The sequence below is a fragment of the Equus przewalskii genome, chromosome 26 (genome assembly GCF_037783145.1).
Source record: "Equus przewalskii isolate Varuska chromosome 26, EquPr2, whole genome shotgun sequence".
Taxonomy (NCBI): domain Eukaryota; kingdom Metazoa; phylum Chordata; class Mammalia; order Perissodactyla; family Equidae; genus Equus; species Equus przewalskii.
This window is the reverse complement of record NC_091856.1, coordinates 33,309,953-33,328,739: the sequence shown is the minus strand read 5'-3', so window position 1 is coordinate 33,328,739 and position 18,787 is coordinate 33,309,953. Positions and strand designations below refer to the sequence as shown.

The 18,787-nt window shown below is 42.1% G+C and overlaps 1 protein-coding gene across 1 annotated transcript in view; it reads right to left on the bottom strand.

Annotated features, from left to right (window-relative positions):
* The window catches only part of ABL1 (ABL proto-oncogene 1, non-receptor tyrosine kinase), a 139,234-nt gene that overhangs the window by 118,114 nt on the left and 2,333 nt on the right, over window positions 1-18,787 (bottom strand). The window lies entirely within an intron of this gene.

The window sequence follows — 18,787 nt, the reverse complement described above, 5'->3', positions numbered from 1 at the left end:
CTATCTTCTCTTACTAAATCAGCATTAGCACAATAACAAAGGAGAATGAAATAACTTTTGAGTCAGAAGAATTCTCCAAAGACATTTGGGTCAGCTCACCTTCACATCATAATTAAATACAAACTTAAGAACTGCGGAGTCAAAAAATGCTCCTATATGGAAAGAGCCTCAGAGAAATTCGCCTATTCTCTTCATCCTACGGCTAATGAGGATGCTAGTGAAAAAAACAACATGGCTAAATGACACAGGGGAGGAGACAAAAAGCAAGGGCCTGGAAAGCCAATCTCCAAACCACCAGAACAGGGCTTAAGATTTCCTTTCAATTCCTCTACATTGACAGATTCCCAGAAAGTCATGAGGAGAAGGACCCATCACAAAAACAGACAGAAAAGATGCAAATCCTCTGGTAGGCCAGTAAATTTCTTAGGCTTCTGTCCATACAATAAATCCTTCTGACCGGGGAAAATTAAAAGTTGGTTTTACTATGTAATTCTAGGTTGGCTTGACGGCCACACACACTTAAAAACCTCAGTGCCTACCTCTAGCAAACTAACCACAATGTATTACAGACCAGACTATGCTTCACAGATCCATCTTCCATACAGGGTCATAAATAAAACTCATGTAGACTCTGAGAAAAGAGACGAAAAAAATGAATGTGCTACACAAGCAGCAGTAGATTTAAAGATTTGATAACTCTCTCCTGCAGAAGTACTAAATTAGATGAGGGCAGCAGAAGAGCCATCTGGTCAGAGGCTGCTATCTTTCACAGCAGGAGTAGCCCACAGGCCCGGACAACGAGGAAATCCTCAGGGGAAATCCTCAGAAGTGCTGATTCCATGTGGCAGGGACAGACGGATCTCGACAGCTCACAACCTCCAACCACTGTATGGAGGAAGTACTTTTAAAAAGTGTTTACAGTTCAAGCAGGGGTTTTCTCTAGAATTTTCTTAAAGAGTTGTGTTCCATTGTCATCATATGTTCAGCTATAACCCAGGGGTTTCACAAATAATTCTTAATTACCAACATTGTGCAACCTAGTCGCAGGCAAACTGCTCATCAGAATGTTACAGCTACTAGAGTTTATTTCCTAATCTTCCTTTGGTTTAATCCTTTTTGGTCTTATTCTAGAATTATAAACAATAACAGCAGCAATAATTACCATTTGTTAGGGGCTAACCAAGTGCCAGGCACTGTTAAATATTTTTTACTCATTATCTCATTTAATTCTCTCACCAACAGTACAATCAAGGTAAGTACTATGATTCCCATTTTGCAAACCAGGAAGCAGAGACTCAGGTTAAAAAGACTAGCTGTATCCCCAGCACCTAGCAAAGCGTGTCACACAGAGGAAGTGTCAACTAACATCTGTTGAGTCGATGCTGCCGTCTGTGGTCACACTGCTAGTAAGTGGTAAGGTGGGACTTGAATTCAGTAAAACCATGATTTCAATGTCAACCCGTCTCCATCTGACTAGGAGATACACACAGAAGCAGGAAATTGTCAAGGGACAACAGAATTCCTATTCATTCTACGGTCTGCACTTTCGTTTCTGGGGTGGTTTGGTTCAATGTACACTGTCACACCTCCAGGTTTACTTTTCCAGGTCCACTTTATTTATTTACTTGATCTTCAATTTGCTGGGAGTACATTCTACTCTTTCAAAAACAGAATTTTAGCCACAATCAAACAAGCAAGAATTTAATAATCAGACAATTCTGGAGTTTCATGAGATCAAAAATGCCAAATTTCAACACTGATAAATATTTTTCCACATGCATTTCACAGAACAAGAGCTGAGGTCTTTTATCAAGAGAATTGAGGTTCAAATGTAGGAGAAAGAACTTTAGAATGAGAAACCTAAATGTGAAAGTCATTTTACCCTCACTCTAGGAGTTTCTGTTTCTTATTAAAAGCCAGAATATGTAGGCAGAAGGAAGGGAAAAACAAGGAGATATCAAGAGCTTTGCTACTGTTTGTTTGATTTTTTTTTCCTTCTACAGAAAACTGCAATCAAAACAGCAGGGTGCTCTATCAGGCAGGCCAGCATAAAACCACCCCCACACCAGGCAATTAAAAGGTCCCAAGGGAGGGACAGCACTCTTCTCACCTCCCTGCCTTTACCCCTTGCCCACTCTGTCTCCATAAAAGCAAACACGGGAAAAACATTCAATTCCAAACTTCAAACACAACTTTAGCAATTACACACGATTTTCTCGTTCAAAACACTTTTAGGGATAAGGGTACGTGATTTTTTACAAAAATAGAGACTACTGCTGTATTAATGGGAACCACCAGCGGGCTTTAAGCTACAGAAGCACAAATTCAGATTGCACTTTAGAGTAAGAGCTCCAGCAATATTTGATAACTTTTTTTTTTAAAGATTTTTGTTTTCCTTTTTCTCCCAAAGCCTCCCGGAACATAGTTGTGTATTTTTAGTTGTGGGTCCTTCTAGTTGTGGCACGTAGGATGCCACCTCAGCATGGCCTCATGAGCGGTGCCATGTCTGCGCCCAGGATCCGAACTGGCAAAACCCTTGGCCGCTGCAGCAGAGCGCGCAAACTTAACCACTCGGCCACGGGGCCGGCCCCGAAAACTTTTGAAAATACTATGTCAAGGGCTATGCACAGAGAAAGCACTCAAACGGCAGCTATAACAGGTAAGGAATATATGACAATACCTGGTGTCTGTCTAAGGTAGTTATAATACACAACCCATCATCTGTGAACCAAGTACTGGCCTCCAGTTTTCCTGATGCACTTCAGAAGACATGAAAGTACTTTTGCTGAAATGAGCCCCAACTTTCAGCCAGTGGGAAAGGCGTTTTCAATACAGTCATCAGGACTTCTCAGAATATGTCATCACAGTACACTGTATTGGGTTAATAACTGACAAGCCAGCTGTGCATCCCATCTGACACACTGCTGAGTGTACATCCTCCAAATGACATCCAGCTGGAGCACCTAAGTCAAGAGGTAAAAAGCACCAACGCTCTTCACAAACAGCTATCCTTTGAGCTCACCAAAAACCAGGGACAACCAGAGAAAATACATGAACCTTGGTGGGCCTAGGAAGGACTAGGACAATGGGGCAAATGGCCAGGTTCCGCCCTCTTGACAACTGGTCTATAAAGGTTACTGAATCCCTGCCAGAGAAGGTCTGGGCCAGTTGTGCCACAGCACCCCCAGCACTGTTCCACGCAGTGGCAAGTAGCCGTGGCAGCACCAATCCCAAGCAACCCACCCTATCCCTTTCCCTAGGCCCTCATCCAATTTCCTTCTCACCACGTGTTTCTTACCTTGCTCTTGCTTTTCTCTGAACTGGACTGTAAACGCCTGAGGACAGACGTGGTCTTGCCCTCTTCCGCGTAACCTACAGGGCTTGGCCAATACACGCACTCCTGCAGGGTAACTGGAGTGCCTGCTCTCGCCCCTGCACCAGGGGTCTGCTGTGGCTTCTACAGGTGCCTGGCAGCCCTGTGACTTGCATTTACACATAACAAAGCAGCCAACCACTAGCTTAGGAACTTTGCACCTGAGCACAGAGAAGCGGCCAATCTCCAGATCTTTCCAGCCCTGAGACTGAAGGACATTCCAGGTACAAGGACTTGGCTCTTTGGATTGTGGATTAGTGGCCACTCATTATGCAGTTCATTATGAATTCACTGGTAACTCCTCCACAAGCCAATTTTCACAAAAACTTCCTTTCAGTCAAAGAATCGTAAGTTACCAACTCTTGTGCCTCACCGCGAACATCACGATGACACATTCTTACAAAGCAGTGACGTGGACTTACACAGAAAGAAGTCACACCGGGGTCTGATCAACTTCTACAATCCGCCCAATAACTCTGACTTCATACCTGGAAGCACTGTAACCCACATGCGCTCTGAGAATTGCTCTCAGGACACCTACATCTTCCTTACTTTGACTAGGAGAGGGTTAACTTTCATTTGAACAGGAATTAAAGTAGCATTAATCAGGCTGACTGAACTTCAAATTACTTTTTGAATCAAATCTTCTGTAAATTAAATAATTTACAGAAATGTATGTTGTTTTTATAAAAAACAACACAGCTATTTTCAAAATAGTAAATCTATCTTATATTTCCTGAAGGTTTTTCTCCATTATACCCATGTCTTAAACGTTAAAGAAAAAAAAAAAAAAAAAAAGCTCTCAAAAAACTCTGGAAATACTATGCATTTAGTTTGACAACGGCATGACCGTGAATTAGACAACACCAAGGAGGATGCTACTAATTAAACGTCCTATGTCCTGGCCCTGCCAAAGCAACACAGAGCTATCCAGGCAGCTTAATGCCGACAATACTATAAGCAATACACTTTCTGCATTTAAAGAGCTCTATTTTCACTGCTACATGGAAGTCTCAGATATCACCCAAAAAAGAAACATTTCTGGAAGGAAAACAAATTTTCCTACTAAACAGCAGATACGGTTTTGAATGGTGGGGAGCAGCGCCTATTAACCGCCACTCATAACATCACGTTCCACATCTTTATGCGCTCACCTTCATCCACACGAGTCACCTCAGCCCAGCCACCACCTCGGAGAGCCTCTCAAGCAAAACCAATCCTCCAGAGGTGCTAAGAATGGCCAAGTCTTCGTTTTCCTTTTTCCTTGCTGTTAAAAATATCCGATTGTAATCTGTTGTATTAAATACTGAATATATTCAAAGTGGCTGGACAGCGCCCGAACACAGTAAGCACTCGCCACATGCCACCTGTTGTTACTGTCAGCCTCGGGAAGGAAAGGCGACTGGAAGACAAACCTCCCAGCTGACGCTTCTGTCCCTCTCGGGCAATGTTCTGAATGCATGAGACTATGTGGTTCCTTTGCGATGAGACCGGTTTTTCGGTTTTCCTCCTAATCAACCATGATTCCTGCAGAATGAACACTGTTCTGAGGTCGAAGCTGTTTTAACACTTAGGCAAACAGGGGTCACAAGCAGGCTTCAAGGAAGACCCTGGACCTGAGCTGAGTTTTTCAGGCTTTGCTCCTCGGGCACAAGAACCAGCACTCAGCAGGATTCACCACTCTGCCTGTGACTTCCTTGCAACTCAGTCTGGAGCAAACATCAGAGCTCCTTAAACCAGAGGTCTCGTCTGCTTCAAACACAGCCTGGAGCTTAGCACATTAGCTTGAGGTGCCAAGTGCAGGAACGAGCGAGTCGTAGGAGGTGCAGGAGGGCTGGCACCGGCTAATCCGCTCAGCCCTGAGAAGAGGCGGCGCCAGGCCGCACCGCCAGCCCAGGCCTGGGCTCCAAGGCAACAGAAATATCTCCAACAAAGTGATGTTATCACAGGGCAGTCCCAACCACAGACCTTGAGGACATAATTAGTACCCTGCGGTAGGGACACAGAAGGATATATTCATAGGACAGGATTTTGCCAATGTTACAAAACAGAAACAAGTGTGAAAGTGGTACATAAACTAAAGAGCCAAACAAATAGAAGGAATTGTAACACCATTTGTCAATGGAATCTACCATCTTTCTTTCAAAAATAGAAAGCGGACAACAATGACCAGGTTACAATGTGTTACTTTTTCAGTGAGAACACTAGTGGCGCAAGTAATAGGGACCCCAACTCAAAATGGCTTAAACAATAAGGAAATGTATTATGTCTCCTAATTCACAGTCCAGAGGTGAGGTGGACACAGCAGTCCCACACTGTCCCCAATCTCCTGCCCGGCCCCTCCCCAGAGTTTCAGCTCCAGCCTGAGGCTGACTGCCCTCATGCCTGGCTTATGCCTGGCTACCAGAAGCAAAGACCTACCCCAAGAACAGGGAAGAAAAGGCCTTGCTTTCCCTCAGACTGGGTCAGTTTAGGATGCCTGTGATTGCTTTAGACCAGTCATGCTCAATCCTGGCTCAAGCAAAAAGAGGAAGATTGGCAACAGATGTTACCTCAGGGCCAATCTTCCTCACAATAAAAAAACCACAAGGAGACACTTGCAGACCTTGTGGTCAGAGCACTCTGTCCATTGCAACACTCCCTCTCCCCCCTGCAATCATCCTTTTGAATGAATTCTCTCCTTACTAAACAAGAGAATAAAAACCTGATACTCAGGCATCTTCCCAGACCAATTAAATCAATCCCTGGGGGTGGGACCTGGACACAGCCTTCTTATGCTCCTGAGGAATTTCTAATGTAGAGCCAAGGCTGCAAACCGCCTAGGCAGGAGCCTGGGACGGGGCCATTCCTTGTGAGATACACGGGGGTGACAGGGCGGAGGGCAGTGGATGCTATGTGGGCCCTGCACAGTTCACTATTTAAGTATCTGACACACAAAGAACCTGGTGAGACAGTTCACAGAAAGACGGTTCACAGAAAGATAAATATGTGTGTCCCCTAAACACATTACAAATGCTCAACCTGACTCATAAGACAGCTACTAATTAAAACCATCTAAGACACTATTTATCCGATTGGTGAAAGTCCCAAAGTTCGACAGTACACTCTCTTGGCTGGGCTCTGAGGATGCAGTCACTCAGGCATTACTAGTGACGGGGGTGTAAATTAGTACAACCCTCATGGAAGGGAAGTGGGGAGTAATATCTACATCAATATCTATCTTTCTGTTACTATCAACATACTAAGTAACACCCGTCTACTAATAAAGGTTGCAAATGCATTACCCCTTAGCCCAGCATAACTTCTTTTAGGAATCTCTCCCACAGCTACACTTGCACAAGCATGAACTGAGAGATGTAAGGTTATTCTTGCAGCACTGTTTATAATAGTAAAGACAGGAAACAACTCAAATGTCCACAAATAGGGGGTTAGTTGGAAAACCAATGACACTTCCAAGATCGTGGGCTACAAACGCAACCATAAGAAAAAGGAAGCTACTCGTATGCCAAAATGCAGAGATCCGAGGATGTGTTAAGTGAAAAACAAAGAAAGTATAGAACAGTAAATACTGTATGCTATCTTTTGCATAATAAGTACATATTTGCAAAAAGAAACACTAGAAGGATGAAAAGAAACTAATAAAACTGGTTTCCCAGAGGGAGTAGTGGAATGAAAAGGATAGAGGGGGCAGGGCAGAAGCAAGCTTTTCAGAATATACATTTGTAACACAGTCTTGTAGTCTAAATTAGAAAATGTATTATCTGTGCAAAATTATTAAACTTAATTTAAAAATTAATTTTAAAACAGCCACAAAGCTTAGAAAAATTTATAGGTTTTTAAAAATTATGAATTATAAAATTAAATTCATTAAAGTATAAAATTATAAAAGCATAAATACTACATGTTTATTATACATGACCATCCCCAAACACCTATCAAAGGGTAAGAATATTCAATAGAGTATTAAATACATATTCCAGGGGGCCGGCTCCATGGCCGAGTGGTTAAGTGTGTACACTCCGCTTCCGTAGCCCAGGGGACATGGCACCGCTCATCAGGCCACACTGAGGTGGCATCCCACATAGTAGAACTGGAAGGATCTACAACTAGAATATACAACTATGTACTGGGGGGCTTTGGGGAGAAGAAGAAAAAAAAAAGATTGGCAAAAGGTCTTAGCTCAGGGCCAGTCTTTAAAAAAAAATTCAACAAAATGGTGAAAAAATAAAAATTTTGATTAAATGATTTATAAATCTAAACCCCGTCACTTCAATGTTGTGAAGATTTTCAAAAGGCATTAGTCCATCTTCAAAAAGTAATGTTTTTGATAGAAAAAAATATTCAAGCTATCAAGGAACACTTGATTTCCACCCCTGCTCTGTAACGAATCAGCAATGTAATCCTGAAAACACTACTTTACCAGCCTGAACTGCTGCCTTCTCCACGGAAAACAGGAATGATGTCTAGCCTACCGATATCATAGATCCAAAAAAGGTACATGAAAGTGCTTTAAAAATACTTAAATCTTTACTCATCCACAAGAGACACTCTGCAATTCAGGATGCTGCAGAATCACCGATAAAACCATGAGTTACTATACAATATTTCAGAAGCAGAAAGTGCAGAAGTTTATGCTGAATCTATTCAATATCACAGTAAATCCGGGAGTTGTTTGTTTTGACTAATTCTTGATACCGGATTGGCAGCCAATCCGGTATCAAGAAAGTGCAAGTGCCAAAAATGAAAGCTATTTAAGTGAAGGTTCCAATTAGTTTAGGTATTACTCTAAATTCAGCCTATACTCCTGTACTCCATCTCCAGATTCAGTTAGTGGTCACAAACAGCCCTTGACACAGAACAGCTGAGATCTGCGATAAAAGATACTGCCGGCTCCAACAGGGGTCTCCCCACTGCTCAGCAACCGTGAGCAAACTGGACGCGTGCCCCTGCCTCAGCCTGCTTGCTGGACCTACCCCACACTGTTGATTCAAAGGTGATAACCATTTTCCCAAGCAGATGGCCACCGGTGGTCCTCAGGATTGTAAACTGGACACAAAGAGCCTTTTGTTGGCTAGCTATCTTGTCCTCTTGTCATGGAGTAGTCGCTGTACTACCCAAGAGTGACACAGTTCATGATACAGAGTGCGCATTGAGATAATCACTTCATTAGATTTAATTCCATACTCACTGGGCATCTAATCCATAAAAAATATAGTGCTTGACCCATGAAGATGTATAAACATGGTCTCCACCACAAAGGAACCAAGTACTAAGTGTCAAAGAAAAGTAGAAGTAAGGAAAAAAAAAATCACAGAAGAAGGGTGAACCTGGAAGAAGCAGATATTCTGAAAATTGCAACAATTTATAGGAATCATTTAACCTTTACCATTAACAGGAAAAAAAATGTCTCCTGAAACGGCTTGCTTTGACCAACAAGAATTCTTCATATTCCAGTATTATTCTTTGAATGAAAGTACTCTACAGATTTAGTGCAATCCTAGTAGGACATCCAGACAGATGTTTTTGTTTGGGTATAGAAATCAATTAAACCGATTCTAAAATGTACCTGGAAATACAAAGGAGCAAGAATAGCCAAGACAACCTTGAAGATTTTGGAGGTCCAGTTTTGGAAGTTTTACTCTACCAGACATTAAGACTTATTTTAAAGCTACAGTACTTAAGACAGTATGACACTGGTGCAAGGACAGACAAACAGAACAAATGAACAGAGTATGGAGTTCCCAAACAGACCCACACATATATGGAGACCTGCTTTATGCGGTAGTGGATATTCTTTTCAATTAAAGAACTAGTCTAATACGGAAAAAATAAAAATGAACCATCATCCCTACACAGAAAAATAAATTTCAAGTGAACTGTAGATCTAAATATGAAAGGTAATAGAATAAAACTTCTTCATGACCTTGGGGTAGATAAAGATTTCTTATATAGGACATAAAAAAGCACTAACCATAAAGAAGAAGATGGTTAAATTGAACTATATTATAATTAAGAATTTTGTTTCATCAAAGATACCATTAAGAGAATAAAAAGGCAAGCACTAAGTGTGAGAAGATACTTGCAATAAATACATTCAGCAAAGGACCTGTATTGAGAATATATAAATAACTCCTACAAATCAATAAAAACACACAGATATATGTGTATATGTGTATATATGTATAATATCCAAATGGCCAATAAACACATGAAAAAGTAGTTAATTTCATGAGTCGTCAAAGAAATTAGAATTAAACCCACAATGAGATACCACTGCACAACCACCTGAAAAGCTAACATTCATAACACTGACAGGGGGCCGGCCCGTGGCCGAGTGGTTAAGTTCGCGTGCTCCACTTCAGCGGCCCAGGGTTTCGCCGGTTCAGATCCTGGGCGCGGACACGGCACCACTCATCAGGCCATCCTGAGGCGGCGTCCCACATACTACAACCAGAAGGACCCACGACTGAAAATATACAACTATGTACCGGGGGCTTTGGGGAGAAAAAGCAAAAATAAAATCTTAAAAATAATAATAAAATAAAACACCGACAATATCAAGATTTGGCAAGAATGTAAAGAAGCTGGAACTCTTCTATACCGCCAATGGGAGCTAAACCCATCAAATGACTTTGGAAAGCTCTTCGGCAGTATCCCATAAAGTTGAACACGCCTGTACCCTGAGCTCCAGCAATTTCCCTTCCAGATATATAGACGTACACAAGAATGTTCATAGAAGCATTGTTTGTAAGCAGCCAAAACTGAAATAACCTGACTGTCCATCGATAATAGCACGGGCAAACAAATCCTTGAATCTTTATACAACAGAATACGAAAGGACAAAGAAAGTGAGCAAATTACTGAGACCTGCAGCAACATGGATGAACCTTACAAAAATAAGGTTGAGGAGAGAAGCCACCAAACCATAAAAAAATGTATACTGCTTGGGTCAAAAACACAGAACCGAACTTCTCCTCCTGGTCACAACGCAGTAAGTAGTATCTGACATCCTTGTGCCCTACGGAAATGTAAAACTGAACAAATACATGAGATAACTGTTTGCAGGCATCAGCCAACAGGCCTATGATCCTTGACAGAACCAAAAAACACGGGTAAGCTGCGTGTTACCTCCAACTTGCTGCCTGGGGTACTTTCCCAACCACAGCACAGGGAGATGGTACCCACACTAAGAGCAGCAGTCTCCTTGAACTGAGGAAGCCAAGATTGGACTTCGAGGCTGCTGAGGTGCCTAGAATTTGTAGGGCAGGACACCCGAGAGGAGGGGTTTCAGGGGATGGGGAGCAGAAGACAATGGGAGGTGCCCTGCCGGTCCACGGCTGAGGGCTGGGCAGCCCACGTGCAAAGTGAGATTCTATAAGGCTTAACCGACAGCACTGGCTGCGAGGGTGAGCAGTGGACAGAGACACAAAGATTTCACAGTGCCTGGAGACACCTGAGTGTCAGCTAGTGCAGTGGAGAGACCTTGCTGAGCAGCTCTTTCACTTAGCTGAGATCCCAGAAAGGCCAAGCATTAAGTCTAAAGAATGCCCTCTAGAGTAAGGGCCATGCCTCTGGACTAAGGATAAATCCAAAACAGACCCACTCCAACAAAGCAGAAAACCAAGCCTGACAGATTCAAAAGAATATGCCAGGAACTTCACTGCCTGCTCAGAGCAAAATGAACATCTCTCCAAAGTGAAACAAGATCCAGAATCTCTACAATGTAATATCCACATATCTGACCTCTAAGCAAAAATTTTTAAACACGCAAAGAAGCAGGAAAATTCAATTCATAATGTAGAGAAAAAGCAATCAATAAAAACAGACCCCAAAATGACCTGGATATTTAAATTAGCAGACAAGGTCTTTATTAGAAATACTTTCAAGGATTTGGAGGAAAAGATGGACCTAATGAGTGAGAACATGGTGAACCTCAGTAGGAAAATGCAAATTATTAAAAAGAACCAGATGGAAATTTTAGAATACAACACCTGAAATAAAAATTTTAAGGAAACTGAAGATTGGTTAACTGTAGAAGTGTTAGTGAACTTGAAGACAGATCAACAGAAAGTATCCAAATTGAAAAAGAAAAAGAAAAAACAGTGTTGGTGAATTAACAAGGCTTCAAAATAAATGAAACAAAAACCAAAAGAATATCTGCAGTTATATTTTCATTCTAAATATTACTCATGTAATATTTTCTTTTCTTTTTCTTCATCAATATTGCTAGAAGTTTGCCTATCTTACAAATTTTACAGAGCCAGCTTTTGGTTTTGTTGACCATTTCCATTTCTTAATATCTGTTTTTATTTTTACTACTACTCTCTTCCTTCTGTGTACTGTGGGGTTTCTTTGCTTTTCCAGCTTCTTGAGTTAAATGCTTAGTTTTTTCCCCCTCAGTCTTTCCTGTTTTCTAATAAACGCTTTAAAGGCTAAAAAACCTCATAGAATTAAAGGGAAAAAAAAAAATCTGTCATCGTAGCTGTTGATTTTTGACATCCCTCTCTCAGTAAAAAAAGGCACCAAAAAGAAAAAACCCTCAGCAAAAGTATAGATAAAATAAGGAGACAAAAAATAAGGATGCAGAAGATTTTAAACACTATCAACCAACTTGATCTAATTCACATTTATAGAAAACTACAATCGACAACCACAGAACACATATTCTTTTCAAGTACAAATGGAACATTCAGCAAGATAGGTAGGTCATAGGCTGGGCCACAAAATTAATCTCAGTAAATGTCAAAAGACTGGGGTTGGCCCCGTGGCATAGTGGTTAAGTTCGTGCACCCCTCTTCGGCGACCTGGATTTACAAGTTCAGATCTCGGGTGCAGACCTACACTACCAATCAGCCATGCTGTCGCAGCAACCCACACAAAAGCAGAAGAAGACTAGCAGAGATGTTAGCCCAGGGCTAATCTTCCTCAAGCCAAAAAAAAAGAGGAAGATAGGCACAGATGTCAGCTCAGGGTGAATCTTCCTCAATAATAAAAAGCAAATGTCAAAAGACTGAAATCTTACAGAGGATGTTCTCTGACCACAGTGGAATTAAGTTAAAAAGCAGTAAGATATCTAGATTCCCCCAAATACTTGGAAATTAAACACTTTGAAAACAACACATCAAAACTTGTGTTTAAGAAGGAGGTGGGACCCAAGCAGAGATCTTGAAGGCAGGTAGGTTCTGAACACACAGAAGAGTAACGTCAGAGGCACAGCCACCCCAAAGGCAGGAGTCGGGGGACTGCAGAAATGCACAAAGGAGGCCTTAAGGGACTGCCTCCTTTCACTGAGGCTCATCTTCTAAGGAGCAATTTTAATCTTTTTACCCCCTAGACCCAGATAATATGCTTGACATACTCCTTCGGGTGTGATTCCTAGCTCAGCCATGTTAACTCATCCCTTTCCTCCCACTGCAAAAATGCATCTATTTGCAACACCCTTCACCACACGCCAGGGGTTATCACCCGGAGAGCTGAAGCCCAAGTGAAGTCCTAACTGATACAAAATGACTTCATGTTTTCTCCTTTTTCTATTATTTTCTTTGATGGGAGGCTTCATTTAAATAAGGTAAAAAGTCTTCTGGTTAAATCCTCTTTGATCATTCTCCTGTACTTATCCCAAGTGAAATTTCTATTTTCTTCTATGTTATACGCACAGTTCTTTAAATGGGCAATAAGGTTTCATGAAATATAAGAAGGCCATAGAAAATATATCAGACTATGAGAAATAATAGGGTGCCTTAAAAAACGTACATAAACGCAGTTTTGCATTTTTACAGTTGATGTACCACAACCCAATCTCTAACATAACTACATGGACATAATCTTTCCAAACAAGCTCTTGTTAAGAATCTGACTGATTTAACTTTAATGCCTATAAGACTCAATAGCTGCACTTTCTCCCAGCTCCTAGCGTGTATGGATGTTTAGTACATAGTCACATGTCGTTTAATAATAGGGTTACATTCTGAGACATGCATTGTTAGGCGATTTCGTCACTGTGCAAACATCACACAGTGCACTTACACAAAGCCAGATAGTAGAGCCTACTACACATTTGGGCTCTATGGTACTAATCTTGTGGGACCACCATCCTATATGTGGTCCATCGTTGACCAAAACACCGTTATGCTGCACATGACTGTAATTTAACAGTGATGGCAACTACAGTGTTGATCTATCAAGTTCCTATTCTATTACCCTGAATAAAGTTGTTTTTTTTTTTCCGAGGAAGATTAGCCCTGAGCTAACTACTGCCACTCCCCCTCTTTTTGCTGAGGAAGACTGGCCCTGAGTTAACATGCGTGCCCACCTTCCTCTAGTTTATATGTGGGACTCCTACCACAACATGGCTTACCACGTGGTGCCATGTCCACACCCGGGATCCGAACCAGCGAACCCCGGGCCCCCGAGAAGCAGAACGTGCGCACTTAACCACTGCGCCACCAGGCCGGCCCCTGAATAAAGTTTTATTTGGGAATTGTAAAGTAGTTTTAAACTGAGAATAAACAATTTCTTAAACTCACTTTTCAGTTAAGCTCATAATAAAACATCTGATATAAACAAATTAAATAAGTAATACCCTGAAGGATACAGATGTACTAACGTAAAATTAGAAAATCCAGAAATAATTTGCTAAAAAAAAAAAAAGAAAGAAAACTTCTTCCATTGAGCCAGATGGAAGAGACAGGCAGGGCAAGGCATGGGGGAAGGGCGTGGGAGTTCCACACTCTTCAGAGCGCCACTCTCCCCAAATCTCCACATGTTCACCAACCTGGAAGCCCCCAACTTTTTAAAGCATTAACCAGAAAAGCACCCCAAAACTTTTAAAATTGAAGTGATTTTATATTAAAAACATTCAGTACCAAGAAAAATTTGTGTGCAAATTTTTTTTTTGAGGAAGATTAACCCTGAGCTAACATCTGCTGCTAATCCTCCTCTTTTTGCTGAGGAAGACTGGCCCTGAGCTAACGTCTATGCCTGTCTTCCTCTACTTTATATGTGGGACGCCTGCCACAGCATGGCTTGCCAAATGGTGCCATGTCCGCACCCGGGATCCGAACTGGTGGCCGCCGAAGTGGAACGTGCGCACTTAACCGCTGCGCCATTGGGCCAGCCCCTGTGTGCAAATTTTTTTTAAATCTGCAACTTTTTGATTTAAGGAAGAAAACCCACAGAGAAACAGGATTTAAAACTTAAAGATGAGTTAAAATCATTCCCGTACAAAATTTGAATGTCACCTCCACTGTAAAAAGATTCAAACTAATCCTATATAAAAAACGTAAAGTCTTAATTTCATAAACTATTAAAGGTCATCTTACATATAGGAAAGCAGCATACAGGGAGACTTCTCCCTGGGGGAGGTCATCCGTCCCCAGAGCTTTCAATACCATCGAGAACCTCACGACTCCTGGGTTCTCTCTCCAGCCTGGACTGCTCCCCTGAATTCATGCTCGTGGACTCAACGACACAGTCGACATCTCCACCTGGATGCGCAATGGGCATCTCAAATGTAGCACGCCCAGAAACAAGCTCCTGATCTTCACCCCTCCAACCCACCTCTCAAACCCTGCTCCTCTAGTCTACATTTCAGTAAAAGGCGACTCCATTTTTCCAGCTATTCTAGAAAATAGCTGGAAAAAGTTATTTTTTTGTCCCAAAACCTTGGAGTCACCCTTGACTTCTCTCACATCCCACAACTCACATCTAATCCAAGAGCAAATCCAGTCAGCTGTGCCTTCAGATGGTCACAGAATCTGACCCCTTCACCACTGCCCCCGTCCTGGTCCCAGCCATCATCACTCTTGCCTGGATGAGTGCCATCAAGTCCTAAGAGGAACCCCTGCTTCTTCCTTCGCGCTCCTTCAGAGTAAGGCCGGCAGGCCAACTTCACTACAGCAGAAACCAGGTCTTGCTACTCCTCTCTCAAAATCTCCAAAGGCTTCCCAAATCACACAAGTAGAAGCCAAAACCCTGGAAACGGCCAACAAGGCCACACTTTCTCCAGCCACTCTCCCGCCTCCCCCATTTTACCTCCTACAACTCTCCTTGTGCTCTCTCTACTCCAGCTACTCAGGGCTTTTCCTTGACCACATTAAGCAAGCTCTGCCTCCGGGCCTTTGCGCTGATTCCCTCTGCCTGAAATGCTTTTACCCCATCATTCCCACGGCTTGTCTCTTCACCTCCCTCCTTCAGATCTTCATTCAAATGCCACCTTCTCGGTGGGGCCTCTCTGGGCACCCTAACTAAAACCACACCCTCACAACATTCCCGACCCCTTCTTGTGTTACTTTCCTCCTAGCGCCTACCACCATCTAACATCTCTATATTTCCCTTCTTCAGCTCACTCACAGTCTGTGTCCTCCCACCAGAAGGTAAGTTTTAGGAAGGCAGGGATAGATTTTTGCTCACTAATGCATCACCAATGACTAAAACACGACCTGGTACATAGTGTGTGGTCAATAAAGAAAGAAGGAAACACTACAGAAAAGAGGTTTACTAGTGAATGCTTTCAATCCTGTTTTACCAACTCTCCCAAAAGCGAATTTTCTTGCTCAAGTCACTGAAGTTGGGAAGGGACATACGGCGCATGAAATAACATCATGGTCTCCTCCCTACCCGGTACATATGACTAGCCCTTTGCACCCTGAATGAGCCCAGCAAAACGCCGCCGTCTGCCCACTCTGTTCAGATTCACCACCACCACCACGCAACATCATTCTTGGCTTCCAGATTCACGTCTGGTTCAACACTGTATGTTATGACTGCAAGTTTTTCAATCCAACCTATATGGATATTAACCAACTCTAGAAAGATCAGCCTTTGAAAGATCAAGAACAATTTATAACACAAAGTAAGACAGCGTTCCCCTAGAAAAAAGAATACCCAAGGTCCAAAGAAATAAAGCTGTCTTCAGTAAAACATGACTTAGGCAAATTGTTTCATAAAAGGGTGCTGAAAAGAAGTGACTATTTGATTGGGCTGCCATCAGTTTGGTTTTTAAATCTTCATATTTTTTGTATTACAAAATAACACAAATTTGTTGTAAAAAGAAATCAGGAACACCACAAATGCAAAGTAAAAAGTGAAAGTTTTCTCCTATTCCACCTAAATCCCAATTCCCTAGAGAAAAAAACTATTTCAGGCTAAATCCTTCCACACTTTTTTCTGCGCCTGTACAAACAGATAGATAATTTTCGTTTTGTTTCGAAGTGATTTTATATTAAAAACCTTCAGTACCAAGAAAAACGGGGCCATACCATGCAGACTGCTCTCCAAGTTGCTTTTTTCCGCTTACCACTACACGGACGCCTCTCGGTGTGGTACTTCACAGCACACTGGCCGTCAACACCCTCCTGTCCCTTCTTGGATGACTTTCCATAGCAAGCAGTTCCCAAACTTGGCATCTCGGGACCTCTTTACCCTCTTGAAAATGACTGAGGACCGCAAAGAGCTTTTGTCTATATTGGTTATCTCATCAATAGTTACCCTACTAGAAACTTAAACTGAAAAGTTTAAATTACTTATTCATTTAAAAACAAACATTTTATTATTACCAGAAAATAACTTTTCCCTGTTTTTAGATAATTGTAGATATTCTTCTCTGAAGCTACAGAGAAACTTGGTAGTGGTAGTTTCTTCAAGGTTAGTTGTGACGTAGAATCAAAAACTGTACCAATGAATTTTTGCATTGTTACATAAAAATCCACTGGCCCATCCTGCACCTGGAATGGATCTTTTACCTGCGTGTGATTTTAAAATTTCATTTATACACTTTTTAGTCTGAGTAACCATCATTTGTCGGCTGTAGTTTCAAGTAACAATGGTAGTCCATCAGAAAGTGGCTAGTTCAACTTGCATCTCAGACCACCCAAGCCCCTTCCTAGAGACAGCCATCACAGCTCAGCACACAGCAGAAACGCTGCATGCGTACTTCCCATGGCATCCCAGCGACCACTAAAAAGACACAGACACAACGGTCAAGAGTTAATAAAATTAATAATTGTCGCATTTTCACTAAGGGCATTCTTAAGTGAAAACCGAACGATTTTTCTTTACTCTGAGTGCACAGTACGCAGAACGCCACGGCCACCTACCACAGTGGGCGCCACAGCCTTGATCCGTGCTAAGGCGTCTGCATTACTTTTGCAACATCAGTGCAAAGAGTGCAAATAACATCTTAATATTCTATTAATATGAAAATAGTTGTTTTTTAAGATTGGCACCTGAGCTAACATCTGTTGCCAATCTTTTTTTTTTTTTTGCTTCTCCCCTAAGCCCCCCAGTACATAGTTGTATATTCTAGTTGCAGGTCCTTCTGGTTGTGGCATGTGGGACGCCGCCTCAGCGTGGCCTGATGCGCGGTGCTAGGTCCACAGCCAGGATCCAAACCAGTGAAGCCCTGGGCCGCCAAAGCGGAGCGCGCGAGCTTAACCTCTCGGCCACGGGGCCAGCCCCTGAAAATAGTTTTAACCTCCGGACCCCTGAAGGGGTATCAGGACATCAAGGGGACTACGCTGTTCTATACTAGGATAGTTTCCCAGAAGTGCGATTACTGGGTCATTGGCATGTACATTTTAAATTCTGATAAATACGCCCAAAGCTCTCCAAAAAGTCTGCACCAATTTTCACCATCTCAGGCTTCATGATCATCACTAGTTAAAAATGTTAAGTAATTTACTTTACAAACCCAGAATTGGAGAAGCACCATAACACATTACCTTATTTGCCTGTCTAAAGCCAATGCTAAAATATAACGAATGTTTCAAGGCAACGTAAAATCCAAGAACCCAGATTATTAAGACGAGGGGAATATTTTTCTGTAAGAAGGTCGAACCTCAACTATCGAATGCAAGTGCACTGAAAGAGACCTTTGCTATTGTAGTCACCCCTTGCTAGTAGGCATTTGCGATTGGATTCCAAAGTACAGACAGGCCACGTGCACACATCTTACATTTGCTTATAGGGTGGGTGGGCTCAATTGATATTTTAATATAAAGTGCACAGGCTGAAGAATGTCAGGCTGCAACAGTACAAACAGGACCCTGATCAATCGGTTCTCGGCTGGCCCCTGTTACAGTCATCAGTCTAAGCTGACCCTTAGCTTTAAAACTTCACAGAGAATTCCTGGAAGTGAACAGTATCATATGTACTGTCAGCACGCAAATGCCAACTATGTTCATAAAAATCTTGCCCCAAATGTCATCTGAAACAGGGAAAGAAGGGAAGCAAAGCTCCATCCATGGGAAAAGGATTACTCTTCACATGAGGCAAAATATCCAAAAGTTGGGTATCCTCAATTCACGAGGAACGCCGCCTCGCAACTTGATTTTTCCCACAAAGCTCCAAAGTGAGTATTCTCAAGTCCTACTTATGATCGAAAAGGTCAAGGATATTAGTGTCAACTGAGCTCTG